This window comes from Zalophus californianus, chromosome X, assembly GCF_009762305.2.
Source record: "Zalophus californianus isolate mZalCal1 chromosome X, mZalCal1.pri.v2, whole genome shotgun sequence".
Classification (NCBI taxonomy): domain Eukaryota; kingdom Metazoa; phylum Chordata; class Mammalia; order Carnivora; family Otariidae; genus Zalophus; species Zalophus californianus.
This window is the reverse complement of record NC_045612.1, coordinates 24,353,395-24,371,651: the sequence shown is the minus strand read 5'-3', so window position 1 is coordinate 24,371,651 and position 18,257 is coordinate 24,353,395. Positions and strand designations below refer to the sequence as shown.

The 18,257-nt window shown below is 34.8% G+C and overlaps 1 non-coding gene across 1 annotated transcript; it reads left to right on the top strand.

The window, feature by feature from the left end:
* Positions 1-16,278: 16,278 nt before the first annotated feature.
* LOC113931597 lies at positions 16,279-16,385 on the top strand. Its single transcript, XR_003522764.1, has one exon. It is a non-coding gene; the product is annotated as a U6 spliceosomal RNA (small nuclear RNA).
* The last annotated feature ends 1,872 nt before the right edge of the window (positions 16,386-18,257 follow it).

Below are 18,257 nucleotides of genomic sequence, written 5' to 3'. Positions count from 1 at the left end.
ATATTCAAAAGGATAACGGCAAACCCATTTGAATGTCTAAGGAGCATATCAAACTTAGCACAATCAAAACTAGGCTTTTGATCTCCCCTCACCCTTTAAGATCTGCTCCTCCTGCAACCTCCCCATTTAAATTAATGGCAATGGAATCCTACTCAAATGGGTTTAGAAACTAGGTTGTTTTTATTTTTATTTATTTATTTATTTTTTAAAGATTTTATTTATTTGAGGGAGAGTGAAAGCGAGAGAGATCACAGAAGGAGAGGGAGAAGCAGACTCACCTCTGAGCAGAAAGCCTGATGCGGGACTCGATCCCAGGACCCTGGGATCATGACCTGAGTCGAAGGCAGTCGCTTAACTAACTGAGTGACCCAGGCACCCCTAGAAACTAGGTTGTTTTTAAGAGAAGAAATCAATGAGATACTCTGAACAGAAAACTTGGATGTATGTGGCTGTACATAAAAAAATGTGCCTATGGGGTCTAGTTATAATGATATTAAAACATACAGCAAGGTTTGCATTCCTAAATTTAATCATAGTATTAACTAATAAACTGTTTAATTGTAAGCTTGATCTTAATGGTTGATAAATTCCACTTTGCTATTGTAAGTAAAAACTTTTTAACAAGGCAATATAATTAATATAATATTATTGTTCATTTAATTTAAAAATAAACCATAAATTATTTCTCATAAAAATAAGTCACATTTTTTAATAAAGCCTGTTGGATAACTAGTGTCAATAGATACCACATTTTAATAGGCCTACTGTGCCATTTGAGGTAAATGTAATAACTGGGGAAAAGCCATATGGATGATACAGTAATTATTGTCTCCATCACCATCACCAATTAATATTATGTAATTTCAGAAGATTCTTTCCCTTGGGTTTAGTAGATTTAGGTTGTTCTGAAATAACTGAGCAATAAATTATTTTGTCTGTTCTTGCTCTAGTTTCAGGCAGTTCCTGCCAGACTGTGAGAAACCTGAGAGTTGTAACAGAGTCTTATTCATGTCATGATCTAGTATTTATCATAATGCCTGGAATAGAATACTCAATAAATGAACCATGAGAGACTATGGACTCTGAAAAACAAACTGAGGGTTCTAGAGGGGATGGGGGTGGGGAGATGGGTTAGCCTGGTGATGGGTATTAAGGAGGGCACCGTTCTGCATGGAGCACTGGGTGTTATGCTCAAACAATGAATCATGGAACACTACATCAAAAACAAATGATGTAAGGTATGGTGATTAACATAACATAATAATAAAAAAAGAATACTCAATAAACATTGATGGCTAAGTTTTATCTCTTTTGTTTATCTGCAGTCAATTCACTACTTGTATGGTTCTAGTAACATTTGCTTCTTTCCTAATCTTCACAAACCAACTGTTGTACATAGTCTTTCTTGAGGGTGAGTGGCTTCAATGAAAATTACCTTTATTGCAGGACCTTATCTTGTCTCCCGTCTCCTAACAGTTCCTAAAGACTCTTCATTTTTGTTTTAAAAATTCTATTGTTCCTATTGGGATTTCCAATAAGTTCTTCCTTCATATCTGGCATTTAGATCATAATAAATGTGCAGAAACAAATGCAAACCCATGGCATTTCTAGTTCAAACAATCAGCCTCTCTTATCTTGTAATGTTCACTATCATGACTCCATAAGATGTCCACAAAGGTTTTATAGAATTTTTCTTTAGCAATATTCATTTCTTATAGACTATAATATTAATAAGAGGATAATATGTATAATTTATACCATCAAGTGAAGAGAAGGGTCATTTTCCCGTAATCAATCCCCTTTTTGTTCTTCCCAAGTTAGGAAGCTGTGAGAAGTTGTGGGGGGCAGGATGGGAATTTCTCCATCTGTATCAGGAACAAAAAACAATAGTGAATTTAGGCTATTCAGTTTCACAATTTGCTTTCTCTCTCTCGGTAGAACCCCTGTCCAAAACATGATGGGTGAGGATTGTGAGTGGTGATAAGTGAAATAGGAGAATGGAGGAGTTTTGCCTGTCATGGGCGCTGGACCCTAGAGGTGCTGGGACTTGGAAAAAAAAGATACTCAGAACTTCCAGTTTCCTGCCTAGTGTATAAGAAACTTGGAGATCAGCTCTTCCATTCAAACACCAAGGGAAAAAAAAAAAAAAAACTAAACAAGCTAAAAATTAACATATTTTCTTAACTTAAACAGAGAACTGAGGTCATAGTAATGAGGAAACAGAAGGCAAGCTGAAGACAAAGCAGAAGCTGACACCCCACAACCCCCCCATGAGATATATGTGACATTCCTTATGCACTCCTGGCTGCCCTAAAACTAAAGAAAGGAAAAACAAATAGCTAACCTATAGAGGTTATAATCTTGTAAGACCTGAGTCTCCCTCAGTTTACAAATGTCAGCGATCTAAGAGAACAAAGCATTTCTATCAATAACCTAGCTTCTAGAAGGAAATGTAGATACAATTAAATGTCCTTATAATCTGCAGCCAATTGGCCCATGGGCAGAGTATAATGTACCTCCAGGAAGTTCCCAACTATCTTCATGTTAATGCCTTGCTAAAAGGAAAAAACAACCTTAACTTGACAATGGCAAGGCCTCTGGTATCCTGTGAGTCTTCTTTAACATATGAAAATCCTTTTGAAACTTCCCTTTTCCTTACCTCCCCCAACCCCATAGTATATAATCAGCCACCCCTCAACAACCCGGTGCAGCAGCTCTTCCTGCTCATGGGTCCTGTCCCCGTGCTTTAACAAACCACCATTTTGCATCAAAGATGCCTCAAGAATTCTTTCTTGGTCATCGGTGCCAGACCTCACCCCACCAAACTTCACCTACATTCCAAAACCCCATCAATAGGGCAAGCCACTGCCCCCAGATTTAAGAGACATACATGGCAGAGAATCACAACTTACTGAATCAGAAAACCAGAAATAGGAAATTCTGTGGGAACAAGTATTAGGGTAAAAAAACAAACAGACAAACCTAAACTAGTTGACAAATTTCTGGTCTCAAACCAGACACGTCTGATTGTTAAAAACTCCAGGGGAATGCAAGCTGGTGCAGCCACTTTGGAAAATAGTATGGAGTTCATCAAGACATTAAAAATAGAGCTACCCTATGACCCAGCAATTGCACTACTAGCTATTTACCGCAAAGATACAGATGTAGTGAAAAGAAGGGGCACATGCACCCCAATGTTCATAGCAGCAATGTCCACAATAGCCAGACTGTGGAAGGAGCAGAAATGTCCTTCAACAGATGAACATATAAAGAAGATGCGGTCCATATATACAATGGAATATTACTCAGCCATCAGAAAGGATGAATACCCAACTTTTGCATCAAATGGATGGGAATGGAGGAGATTATGCTAAGTGAAATAAGTCAAGCAGAGAAAGACAATTATCATATTGTTTCACTCATATGTGGAACATAGGAATAGAGTGGAGGACAACAAGGGAAGGGAGGGAAAACTGAATGGGAAGAAATCAGAGAGGGAGACAAACCATGAGAGACTCTGGACTCTAGGAAACAAACTGAAGGTTACAGAAGGGAGGGGAGTGGGGGATGGGGTAACTGGGTGATGGGCATTAAGGAGGGCATGTATTGTGATGAGCACTGGGTGTTATATGCAACTAGGGTATCGTTGAACACTGCATCAAAAACTAATGATGTACTATCTGTTGGTTAACTGAACATAAAAACAAAACAAAACAAAACAAAACACCAGGGGAGCCAGTCTTAGGAAGGTCCCTGCACTTCCATGAGTTTTATTTCCAGGAGCCCTACTAGGTTCTCACAATAAAGACTGGAGCAACATTCCCTCTTGCTTCTGTCAGGGGGTGGGAGAAAGTAGATATTTTTAAAATCTATCATAGAATTCCATTTTCTTTTTTTTAAATTTTTTATTGTTATGTTAATCACCATATATTACATCATTTGTTTTTGATGTAGTGTTCCATGATTCATTGTTTGTTCATAACACCCAGTGCTCCATGCAGAATGTGCCCTCTTTAATACCCATCACCAGGCTAACCCATCCCCCTACCCTCCTCCCCTCTAGAACCCTCAGTTTGTTTTTCAGAGTCCATCATCTCTCATGGTTCGTCTCCTCCTCTGACTTACTCCCCTTCATAGAATTCCATTTTCTTAACAGGGCCTATTCTTAATGAAAATAATTTTATTAGAGCCTACTTGAATAGGGTTTTAGCAGATCCCAAATATGTGGGAGAAGGGAAGTACCCAATTCTAACTTGCTCTAGCCTTCCACCTGGAGAAAGGGAAATATCCCACTCCTGTCCTCTCTAGCCTACCTGCCTCACTAAGCAGGTGGGAGGAAAACAAAACTGAAAAACACTTGTGAAGATCATAGCCCAGGGGCAGAGGCTAACTAAAAGACTGATTAATGATACAACTAATAAAAACCTTCCCCTCCCTCCCACACCTTGATACCAAATCAATAAGGCATTTGATTAATAATAGCAGAGAAAAATAGAAGCAACTATACCCCTAAAACAATATTTAAGAGGTATCTAAGGAAACCCCAAAAGGAGAGACAAAACCAAAGATACTAGGGAAATTTTAACCTCTGACACCTATAGCTAGAACAAACAGTAAACACAGCCCAACTCCTACCCTGATTAAACATAAAGCTTCATGTTATTTATTTAAAAGTTCACATTATTTCACACTAATATGAGTTTTTTTTAATCTCAGTTCCTTTTTTATAGTACATCATATCCAGCACATGACAAAAATTAAAGGCATACTAAAAGACAAAAAACACAATTTGAAGAGAAAGAGCAAGCATTAGAATCAGACTCAGATACAGCAGAGATGTTGAAATGATCAGACTGGGAACTAAAAGAAAAAAAAACAAAACACTGATTAGAATGCTTGGGGTGCTAATGAAAAAAAAGTGGACAACATGCAAGAGCAGATGGGTAATAAAAACAGGGTTGGAAAATCTAAGACACAATCCAAAATAAATAGTAGGAATCAAAAACACCATAATGAAAATGAAAAACGCTTTTGGTGGACTCACCAATAGACTGGACACAGCTGAGGAAAAATCAATGATCTTGAAGAAATAGTGATAGAAACTTCCATAATTGAAATATAAAGAAAAAAATGAATGAAAAAGACAAAAAATAATATGCAAGAACTGTGGACAAAATACAAAGGTATAACATATGCATAAGGAGAATATCAGAGAAAGAGAAGAAAGGAAAGGAAAGGAAAGGAAAGGAAAGGAAAGGAAATACTTCAAGCAATAATGATTGAGAATTTCCCAAAATTGATGATAGAAACCAAACTACAAATCCAGAAGTCAGAGAATGTCAAAGAGGATAAAAGACCAAAAAATCTGCACTTAAGCATATCGTATATACAAACTGCAAGAAATCAAAAACAAAGAAACACTCTTGAAAGAGTCCAGAGGTGGGGGGGGACTTACATAAAGAAGAAAAAGGATAAGAATTACATTAAACTTCTCTTCAGAAACTATGCATGCAAGCAAAACATGGAGAGAAATATTTAAAGTATTTTTTAAAGGATCACTTCCCTAGATTTCTGTGTGCAACAAAATTATGCTTCAAAAGTGAAAGAAAAATACAGACTTTCTCAGACAAAAAAAGAAATTAAGGATTTTTTTTTTTTTTTGCCAGAGGATCTGCCTTGAAATAAAGGTCAAAAGTTCTTCACAGAGAAGGTGATGATATAGGTAAGAAACTCAAATCTACATAAAGAAAGAAAAAGCATTAGAGAAGGTATTAAAGTAAAATTATCTCTCTTATTGTTAACTGATCTAACAGCTAATAATTTGTTCAAAATAATAACAACAATGTATTTAGTACTTACAGTTTATAGATAAGTGAAATTAATGAGAGTAATATTATAAGGGACAGGAGAAAGAAATTGAGAATATGAGGTATTTGTACTACTTAAGAAGTGATATGTTATTTGAAAGAGAACCTGGGTTAGCTGTAAGTGTATATTGCAAGTATGAAGGCAACCATTAAAAAAAGTGGGAGTTACATGCTTCCATTTATGAAATGAATAAATCATGGGGATGAAAGTTAAAGCATAAGGGATATAGTCAATGGTATTATAATAGTGTTGTATGGTGACAAATGGTAGCTACTTGTGGTGAGCATAGATAATGTACAGAGTTGTCAAATCACTATGTTGTACACTTGAAACTAATGTAATATTGTGTGTCAACTAGACCAATAAAATAAAATAAAATTACTGAATTGAAAAAATATTCAAAAATATATAAATTACATGTTAAGAGGAGAAAAAAATTGAATCATGCAAAATAATTAAAACCATAAAAGGCAGAAAAAGAGTGGAAGATAAAAATAAAAGGAACATAGAACAAGGACAATGAATAGAAAAAGTAGAAAAGAGTAACAAATATGGTAGATGTTAATCTAACCATATATACAATCATTTTAAATATAAATGGTCTAAATACACCAAAATTGAAAAAACTGATATAAAAGAAATAGGTGAATCTACTATTGAAGCTGGAGATCTTAACACACCTCTACCTGTAACTGAAAGATCCAGCGTGCCGAAAACTAGTAAGGACATAGTTGAATTGAACAGCATCATTAATCAACTGATTATAATTGACATTTTTAGAATACTATATTAAAAATTAGCAGAATACATATTCTACTCAAACTCACACAGAGCATTCACCAAATTGACCATATTTAATCCATAAAACATACCTTAACAAATTTAAAAGTATAGAAATCACACAAGGTATGCTCTTAGACCACAAGGGAATTAAACTAGAAATCAAAAACAAAAATATAGGTAGAAAACCTCAAAATACTGTAATTTAAACAACACACTTTTTTTTTAAGATTTTATTTATTTATTTGACAGAGAGAGAGACACAGCGAGAGAGGGAACACAAGTAGAGGGAGTGGGAGAGGGAGAAGCAGGCTTCCCGCTGAGCGGGGAGCCCAATGCGGGGCTCCATGCGAGGCTCCATGCGGGGCTCGATCCCAGGACCCTGAGATCGTGACCTGAGCCGAAGGCAGAGGGTTAATGACTGAGCCACCCAGGAGCCCCTAAATAACACACTTTTAAATAACCTTGGTAGTTCATGCCCATTCAATTCATGTTCATCCATTGTAATTGAAAATTCCACTCACTAGAAAACATAATTTGTTTGCCAAATAACCTACAGTTAATGAATATTCATTAGAATATGTTGCTCACCCCTTCCTTTGAACCAACACTAACATAGCATCCATTTTTGGAGATGGGCAAGAGAAAAACTTGTTTTTCCCAATTTTTCTTAGTGTAATTTTACTTCTTCAGCATTGAAACATTCCTTTCCAAGTTGGTCAAGCTGTGATTTTCTTAATTACCTCCTGGGAATCAACGCCTCAAATGGTAGCCACTGGCTGCTTAATAACTTCTTAAATTATATTTCTCACGCCATGTAAGCCTAAATGATTTCACTAGTAATTATTATCTTCACCAGTTCCTTTCTGGATGTCTTCAGCTCTATTCTTGATGGCTGCCAAAACATTATCCAGTTCACCTTTACCTTGGGACTTTTCTTTTCCATATATTTTCCTTGTTCTGTAACAGTTTCTAAAATATGTTTGCATTTTTGCTGCTGATGCTGCTATTGTCATTTAGTATAGTATTAAAGGTAGTAGTTCAGTTTGAGAAATCCAAGTTGAGAATTGTGGGGACATTTTTAAGATTCTTTCAAACCTGAACTTCTATTATTCTTTGATACTTTGAATAGAGAATTAAAAGACTGGGAAACTGGAAAAAGACACAAGGCCTTTCACTGACTTTATTTATTTGACTCTTCCTAAGTAGCTGCAATATGTCAGGCACTATTCTAGGTACTTTACAACGTTTGGGTTGAAGCATTCAGATAATGCTTAACTGTAAATAAATATTAAAGAATGGGAGCTCATCAATGAAGAAATAAATGAAAGAAGGTCATGAGATCACTCTTGCTAGAAATTATTACGATTACAATACTCATTTGTCTAAACTAGTTTAGAGATAGTCTCACCTGAAGGCAAGGAAATCGACCAGACAAGCTCTCAAGACATGCTGCAGCCCCAATCCATAATCTTCCAATAAAATAGACATTGATCTGAACGCTTGATCCTTGTGGGTTAGAGCAGAGGAAGAAACATTGCCATACCAATTTAGAGAAAATAAATTTGTTTTGATAGGTTTATTCTCTTTTCATTTAATTTTTCCCTTCAGACACTTTTTTTATTCCCTTTATTGAGTTTGTTTATATCGCAAGGCCATGGTATTGAGCTCCTTTCCCCTGAAACTTTTTTAAAGGGATGCTGTGATGGCTCAGAAGTTCAATCGGGTTTAAATTAATTTTTGCAAATTGTGTGCGCATAGCAGAGTTTCTCAAATACCTCTTTTTTTATTTTTTTTAAAGATTTTATTTATTTATTTGAGAGACACAGAATGAGATAGAGAGCACAAGAGGGAAGAGGGTCAGAGGGAGAAGCAGACTCCCTGCTGAGCAGGGAGCCCGATGTGGGACTCGATCCGGGGACTCCAGGATCATGACCTGAGCCGAAGGCAGCCGCTTTAACCAACTGAGCCACCCAGGCGCCACTCAAATACCTCTTTTTAAAAATGAATTATTTGATTATTTAAGCCAGGAGACAGAAAACAAAATGAATAGGAAAGAAAAACTTACATTCTAAAAATGAAATGAAACCTAACAAGGTTTCAAGTGGTTATTAGTATCAACTCTTTAAGAAACAAGCATTTGATATGAATCTCATACTGTGCTTCTTAGCTTATGGCAGAAATAATATTAACTTTAGATGTGTATCTACTAATAATTATGTTGATTCTATTTATTATCATGTGGTTTTGACCTTTGTGCAATACCATGATATATTGTTATATCCAAAAGAGCTTATTATAAATTTAAATTCCCACTAGCTATCTAGAATTGCTAAACAATTATTTGTTTACCCTTAGTTAGTATATTACTTTTCATTTAATATTAATTCTTTCAAGATAGGAAGAAAACATATAATTTCAATAAACTAAACCTAAATGCTAAGTGTATATTGCATCTGACTCTGATTTCTCTTCTAGCTTTGACATTGGTCTGTTCCTTATGTTGTCTTTCTACCCAGACTCATCAGTTCCTTTTGGTTTTATTTTTTTAGCAAAAGAATGACACATATGAAATTTCTATTTTATTTTTTATTTTTTTTTTAAGTTTTTAAGATTTTTATTTATTTATTTGACAGAGAGAGACACAGTGAGAGAAGGAACACAAGCAAGGAGTGGGAGAGGGAGAAGCAGGCTTCCAGCCGAGCAGGAAACCCAATGCGGGGCTCGATCCCAGGACCCTGAGATCATGACCTGAGCCGAAGGCAGACACTTAATGACTGAGCCACCCAGGTGCCCCTGAAATTTCTATTTTAAAAGGATTTCTGGAATTTTATTCAGCTTCAGATTTCTAAGCAAATTTTTCCTCTTAAAGGCCAATTACACCTAATGTTGAATTTCCTTTTATTCAAAGATATTTCCCAATCTGTCCTAAAAATAATAACACCAACTATAGCATTATTGGTTCACAAACTTGAGAGTTTCTTGAGTGAAATCTGAAAGTGGCCCCTGTACTCAGAGGGCAAGGAGAAAAGGAAGAAAGAGGCAGACCATTCCAGATTGGTAGGTGGCAGGTTTAATAAGCAAAGAAACTTATATACAACACTTTTCTTTGGTGGCCACAAGAAGAGTAAGTCTCTGCACCTGCCACCAGAATCTTATGTGTTCATATAGTGGCCTTAATGGGTTTCAGTCATATATACCATTCAGATGGTCTCAACAACACCTTACCCTGTCAAGGTTACCTCCTTGAAACAGCTCCTAGTGTGGGAATAGTGGGTGGAATGTACATTCCAAGGATAGAAGAGAGGGTAAGGAGACTCTAATTCCCTTGGTCCAACTCAGAGTTCAACAAGCAGTCACATTGTCTCAACGACCTCTTCCAAAAAGCATCAAAACACAAACACACATACATGTAAAACACATTTTTGAGTGTTCTGTTTTCTTTTATTCATTAATACAGTATATGATTTATTTGAATATTTTATAATCCTTTGTCAATAAAATCAATCATAAGGGGAAAACAGGCTGAAAATATAAGGAAACAAATAATTGATGTATTTCATAGCTTAAATAAAATAAATATTAAAACACAAAATACACTGTATAAAGGGGTGGTACAATAAAATGAAACTCAAAGAAGTTAGCACCTAAATTGAAAATATGTAAATTGGGAAGTGAAATAATGATTAGAAAACACCAATATTATAAAATACAAATATTGGCTTTTTATTAAAAGGAAAAATCCATTTAGATACTCTCTGAGCATACATTGATATAGTCTCTTTTCAGTTTAATCTTTTTTTTTAAAGATTTTTATTTCTTTATTTGCCAGAGAGAGAGAAAGCACAAGCAGGGGGAGAGGCCTGCAGAGAGAGAAGCAGGTTCCCCGCTGAGCAAGAAGCCTGATTCAGGACTCCATCCCAGGACCCTGGGATCATGACCTGAGCTGAAGGCAGACACTTAACCGGCTGAGCCACCCAGGCATCCCAGTTTAACTAATCTTTTTGAGTAATTATAATGTTGCAGGTTCTGTGCTAAGTAACAAAGACACAAAGATTAATTAACAGGTTAAAAATTAAGAGGAGGAAGCAGAAATCAATGCATTGCTAAACATCTTCATAATCATCATGCAATCTACCTTATACTGAACTTTTACTTTGCATTTTTTATTTATTCTCATAATTACTCATCACAACCTTATGAGGCAGTTATGTTTTTATGCCTGTTTTATAAATGAGGATACTGAGGCTTAGAGAAATTAACAAAATTCTCAAGGTTAAAAAAGACCAAAGCTAGGTCTTTTTGAATCCATGTGGCAATTTTACATAGTACAGTACCTGGTATATAGAAAACATTCTTTAAGTATTAACAATTTTACCATGCTTATTATTATTACTGTTATTGTCTTATTATGTAAGTATCAGAAAATTAAAAAAATCTTTATAACAATAAATGTGCATACAGATTTCTGCAAAAGATGCCTTGGTAGAATGTTGACTTTGGTTTTTTCATATTTACCTATAAATTATTAAGGAGGCTTTTGAATAAAAAAAATTAAAATAAAACTTGAAATATCTGATGACTTGCATGGGGCCTAAAAATAGGTTGAAGAGTAACAAATATGTTAGTCCACTCCCCAGCTTGGTAAGCTTTAAACATTATTATCAGTATTGTCAATATTAATATTATTTTATCATTTGAAATAACATATTTTGATACTTTGTAGCTAATATTTCTACTTGACAACATGAAAAGATAAAGACTGGCCTAATCGGTATGCCAGTTTATTAAATATTGAAGGTTTATTTTCACATTTGTTGTTAATAAAAACAAAGACATGCTGAAACTTTAACACAGGGTAATGAAGACATGTTGAAACTATAACACAAGGTAACATGAAGTTTGTTAAAATATTAGAATAGGGGCACCTGGGTGGCTCAGATGGTTAAGCATCTGCCTTCCGCTCAGGTCATGATCCCAGGGTCCTGGGATCGAGTCCCACATCGGGCTCCCTGCTAGGCGGGGAGCCTGCTTCTCTCTCTGCCTCTGCCTCTCTCTCTCCCTCTCTCTCTCTCTGACTCTCATGAATAAATAAATAAAACATTTAAAAAATAAAATAAAATATTAGAATATATTGTAATAAGTAGAAGGGAAAGTTGTAAAAATGTCTAGGTAAAAGAGAAACCTATCTATATAAGAAAAACAGGGGGTGCCTGGGTGGCTCAGTTGTTAAGCGTCTGCTTTCTGCTCAGGTCATGATCTCAGGGTCCTGGAATCAAGCCCTGCATCAGGCTACCTGCCCGGCGGGAGGCCTGCTTCTCCCTCTTCCACTCCCCCTGCTTGTGTTCCTGCTCTTGCTGTCTCTCTCTCTGCCAAATAAATAAATAAAATCTTAAAAAAAAAAGAAAATGAGAACTCTAAATTAAAAAAAAAAAGAAAAACAGTATATATAGGTGAAGAAAACACTAAAAAAATCCAATATTTATTATTTTTTATTTTTTTAAAGATTTTATTTATTTATTTGACAGAGAGAGAGAGATAGAACAAGGAGGGGGAGCAGCAGAAGGAAAGGACAAGAGAGAGAGATAGGCTCCCCACTGAGCAGGGACCCCAAAGCTGGGCTTGATCCCAGCACCCTGGGATCATAACCTGAGCTGAAGACAAATGCTTAACCAACTAATCCACTCAGGTGTCCCCCACCAATCCAATATTTAGATCTATTTTGTCATTTTAAAATTATTACTATAATTATTTTAATCTGGAGAACTTAAAATGCATTCTGTTTTTCCATTGCTAACATATTTCTGTGTTTCATGTCATCTTATTAAGGGGAATTTAGAAATTCAGGGAAGAAATTTAAACTTTCTTGTCTCTAAGAGAGCTCTTAACCAAGTTTTGGAGTTCACTTGTTCATTAATGATAAACTCTCCTCCACCAAGATATAGAATATTAAGAAATCGTTGGCAGTGACAACACTCCATTGAGTAATTTGAAACTTGCCTTCCAGTTGGGCTGATGTGATTAATTAACCCATCAGCAAGCTCAGCTGTCTGATGAACAGTAGCTGTGTAGCACTGAATCTCAAGGAGAACTTGAACTTTTCGAGGATCTTGAACTGAAATTTCTTCTCAGACAAGTGGCCTAATTGAATTTCAATGAATTGGAAATCAAAGCTTTCTAGACTTTTTAATTTGTTAGTACAATTCTCTTATTTTTAACATTTTTCCTCTTAAGTGTTACAAGTGTGTATCAGATCATATATCGTGAAATCTTTGGAGATCCAAACTTCCCAGAATAAAATTGTTTGCCTTATTTTAAATCAACTTTATTGATGAGGCTCATTTACACTCTTATTAGTAACTGTTCATTACTCTTATTTGCAGGTTACTATATTAAAATAATAGAAACAATTTTTTTAAAGGTGTACAACATTAGGTTGTATACTTGTTATTAAATGTTCGTCTGAAAACCAATGCAAAAAAGACACCTGGTGAATGTTGACAATAGAGATATGTTTTAATTCAGATAGATTGAATTAGAGGCATGAAGTTTGTTTTGAAAATCATCTCAGGGGATTTAAATCCATAGCTAGCTTTGTAAACATAAAGAACTTTAGTGATGGTTTAAGTTTCTTTGAGTAATGGCACATTGTGATTTAAAATCTATTTTCATCTGTCTGTCTGTATTTTTATTAAGAATTTACTGAAACTGGGGCACCTAGCTGGCTCAGTCAGTAGAACATGTGACTCTTGATCTCAGGGTCATGAGTTTGAGCCCCACGTTGGGTATAGAGATTACTTTAAAAAATTTTAAATTTAAATGTAAAAAAGGAATTTACTGAAACTTCAACAATCTGTCCTATTCAGAGGTTCCATGTGATTTATCAATTGTAATTGAAATATATACTAACATTCCAACAATTCTAAGGAATTTACTAAGTTAACAACATGACACTTCCTTTATCCATAAAGTGATTATACTTAAAGCATCTTATACTGTTGGTTGAAACTCAGTTTAAACACAAGAACAGAAATAACTGCCACAGTGGATGAAGCAAGTGTTCTAATACAATATCTCTCTTAAAGTGGATCTGAGGTATTTATTGTGAAAACATATGTGCTATTATCCATAGTGTCAACTACATTGGAAAAGTAGGTCCAGTAGAACATAATTTCTCTTAGCAGTATAGAGCTGCATTAAAAACTTTACCTCTGTGGTTGAAACTGTAGGTTAGCTAACACTAATGCCCATTTCCCAAATGTTTATACCCTACTTACTTCCAGTTTATAAGAAGTAAAAGCTAAATACTTTTTAATTCAGTCTCATTTGTAGCTAAGGGTCAAGTAATGAGTTCTGGCAAAATAAGCATTTAGATGGATTAGGATATAAATGGGATGTCTGGAAATATGGCAACTTGTAATCTTGTGGGAAAGGACAATAGAATCAGAAATGCCAGCCTGCCTATATTGAGTGAGTGAACCAGCTCCTATAGCAAAAAAATATGAAACGTCTTGTTATTTGAGAAAACTGTGTCCTTTATGACACAGTGTTATTTAGATCTTCTCTTGCAACCAAAAAAGTTTCTACCTAATATAATGTCCAAACATCCCTAATTTAGCCCATTCAGTCATATAAGAATCAAAGTCATCTTGCTTCATTTAAAAAGGAGTAAGTTTCTAGAGATTTTATTTCTGAAAAACTGAAATACATAGTCAATACTACAATCCTTGAATATTTAAAGTGTTGTTCTTTATGGAATCTTTTCCACCAGTGATTGCTAATCATTAAGGTTAGAACACAATATTCTCATAATAGAATAATATTCGTATATCCAGCTCATTGTATAAGTCTTTGTATTAGTTAATCTATGTAATGATCATTACACATAAAGTCCATCTGCACTCATAATGTATGTTTTGCCTGGGATGTTTAAGCATCTAAAGGTGATTCCAAAGTTGCCCAATGTGTGTGTGTGTGTATTTGTTTTTAAACATCAGCCCCTGATACTCTGAGATAAGTGATATAATCATTTATTTTTGCTGCAAATGCTTAGCTTATTGATTCTTTGGCATTAGTCAAAGAGAGAGTGATTAGAAAACAGTTCTTATGCACTTCCAGTAAGAATCTAAAACAAAAGTGAAAAAGAAGGAAACATCACAATTTCTCTTAATAATTCAAGATAGCCATGTATAGCGACATCTTTCTTTTCTTAAATTACTTGTGCTCTAATTTCATTCACTTCCCCCCTTTTTTTGTACAATTTTCAGAACAGGTAACTATCTGATCAGCAGCATTTGTATTCTTCAAGCTAGTTACTGGTGCTGCAACCAGTAGATGTTAATGTAGAGAACTGAATGAAAATAAAAAGAATAGGCATGATTTCTTTTCTTTTTCATCTTTTTTTTTTGGATATCATGTAAAATTCTGTTGAAGTGACTATATAATTTTTCAATACTTTATTTTAATATCATGGAATTTCTTTTCCACATATATAGAACTTATATGAGCTAAGTAATATTGAGAGGTCCCTTAACATTTGTCAAATACCAGATGTGACAATTTGTAAATGACATACATTTTTATGCATGAAAATAACTCAAAACAAAATGCTGAAGCCACTTTAAGTAGGTAAAGGATGCTTACTAAAGCATACATTTAAAGGAAGGGATTGATAATGATCAATAATTGTGGTGCTAGGTACTTTCTCATACACATAATACTGAAAAGAATAGCACTATTATAATTACTATTTTAGAGTAGCTTGGAAAGGCTAAGGTACACACTCAATGCCACATAGCTAGTTAATGGAAAAGCCTGGTTTTAGACCCTATATGATATCAGAGTCAGTGTTGTTTTCACAGGCCCTTGGAAGTTTTCTTTTTCACCTTTTTCAGAGTTTCTGTTTTTAGAAAAAAACTATTCCAAACTTTAAATGTATTTGGCTTAGATTAATATTAAACCAGCTCACACTTAATAGATGGTCAATTTTTAAAAAATATTTGCTAAAATAAAAAGTATTTTAGCCATGCCTAGCTTAGAAACTATAAAATTTAGTGATCACTTCCAGTGTAATATGTGTATATTGTCCATTTTTCTTTGGTAAAAGTCATATCTTATAAGGTTTAGAGCATGTGTTCTGGAGTTGTCCTCCTAGAGGTGAAATTTTGGTTCTGTCACTTACTAGCTCTGTAACTCAGAGAAGAATTTAATCTTTTGTGTTCAATTTTCTCAAATGTGAAATATTAGTAATTATTGGACTTATTGTTGATTTCTTATTTTCTTCTGGGCAGGCCAAACTCTTTGGAATAATGAAAAGAATAAGAAATTGATCTAAGCAACAGACTGTTTAAATAATCCATTACCAAGACATGAAGAGAGTGAGCATCTTCCATTTCTCAGTCATTAGTTTCATTCTTAGATCTGCATTGGTGAAGCAATGGTATTATATAACCATCAGACTTTACTAATTTATATTTTTTATGTAAGCTTCATGCCCAGCATGGAGCCCAATATGGGACTTGAACTCAATGACCTTGAGATCAAGACCTGAGCTGAGATCAAGAGTCAGATGCTTTACTGACTGAGCCACCCAGGTGCCCCAACCATCAGACTTTAAAAATACACTAGTTTGTGCTCACTTTGGAAGCACATATGCTAAAGTTGGAATGACACAGAGAAGATTAGCATGGCCCTTGTGCAAGGATGACAAACAAATTCATGAAACATTCCATATTTTTGGAGAAATATATATAAATACCATATGATTTCACTCATATGTGAAATTTAAGAAACACAACAAATAACTGGAAAAATAAGAGAGAGAGAGAGAGAGAGAAACAGACTCTTAACTTTGGAGAACAAACTGATGGTTAACAGAGTGGAGGTGGGTGGAGGGATGGGTGAAATAGATGATGGGATTCAGGAGCGCAGTTGTTGTGATGAGCCCTGGGTGTTGAATTACACTGTATATTAACTAACTGGAATTAAAAACTTAAAAACATACACTGGTTTGACCAAAGTTGTGACTGGGGGAGTAACAAGTCTGCAGGTTTCTAGTGTGGTATGGGAAAAACAACAAATGAGTCAGGAAGTAATTCCCGAGTTTTAAGATAAGTTTTGAATGAAGGGTAGCTTTGACCTAGACAAAGAAGGAAAACATATATTAGGTAAGAGGAATATGATATATAAAAGTCTACAGAAATAAACCACCATAATATCATTTTTGAAGAAATACAAGTAAATATGGGTGGATGGTGCACAAATTACATGTGGCAGGACATGAAAGTAGAAGGATAGGTAGGGATTGAATCATTAAGGGTATTGGTGTCAAACTAAAAATTCATTCTTTATATTTAAAGTGACTGGAGCAGAACCAGATTAGAAGCAATGAGACCATTTAAGAGACAATGATAAGAATCTAGGCAAAAGACAGTAAACATATCAGAAAAATCCCTTTATGTTTGTATGTTTGAATGTATCTAATGAAACTAGGGGAAAGAAGGAATGGAAGAAGAAACAAGACTACCATTTTACTACCAAGGGAATCAGGTTGGTGGGAAGGAAAAATACTATTCATGTTATTTGATTTGGTATAGTAGGCATGTTTTATTTTTCTAAAAGAATTGTATAAAAAGTCAATAAATTAGAAGCTTATTTATTATTTTTTCTGCTTAAGATATATGTACATCATCTCACTCTAAATTTGCAGTTACATTCTATTGTTCACATACACAAGATAAAGAATGACTACCTATATTTTAGCTATTGCTACTTGTGCTTTTCTTGTCATATCAAAAAATAAAGTTGCCAAGACCAATGTCAAAGAGCTTTTTCTCTGTTGCCTTCTAGGAGTTTACAGTTTCAGGTCTTATGTTTAAGTCTTTAATACACTGTGAATTAATTTTTGTGGATGGTATGTGATAGGGGTCCAATTTAATTCTTCTGTATGTGGTTAACCACTCTCTCAAACATCATTTATTGAAGAGACTATCCTTTCTCCACTGAGTCAAATATTGGCTTCCTTGTTAATTATTAGTTGGCTCCCTTCTCAAATATTAGTTGACCCTCTATATGAAGGTTTATTTGGAGGCTCTCTGTTCTGTTCTACTGGTCTTTGTGTCTGTTTTTAATGCCAATACTGTACTACTTTGATTACTATAGCTTTGTAATATAATATGAAATCAAGAAATATGATGCCTTTACCTTGTTCTCCTTTCTTAGGATTGTTTTGGCTGTTCAGAGTCATTTGTGGTTCCATACAAATTTTAGAATTATTTTTTCTTTTTCTGTGAAAATGTCACTGGAATTTTGATAGAAAGTACATTAAATCTATAAATGGCTTTAAGTACTATGGACACTTTATTTTTACTTTTAGTTTTTAAAAGATTTATTTTAGGATTCAGAGAAAAGATGGCAGAGGAGTAGGGGACCCTATTCCAACAGGTCCCCAGAACTGAGCTGGATATCTACCAGAACGCTTTGAACACCCATGAAGTCAGCCTGAAATGTAAGAAGATATCGATCTCTACAAATGGAAAATCGCGGGCAGTTGGCTTCGAGGTATGAAGCAGGGAGCCGTGATTCCAGAGGCAGATATCAGAGGATAAACA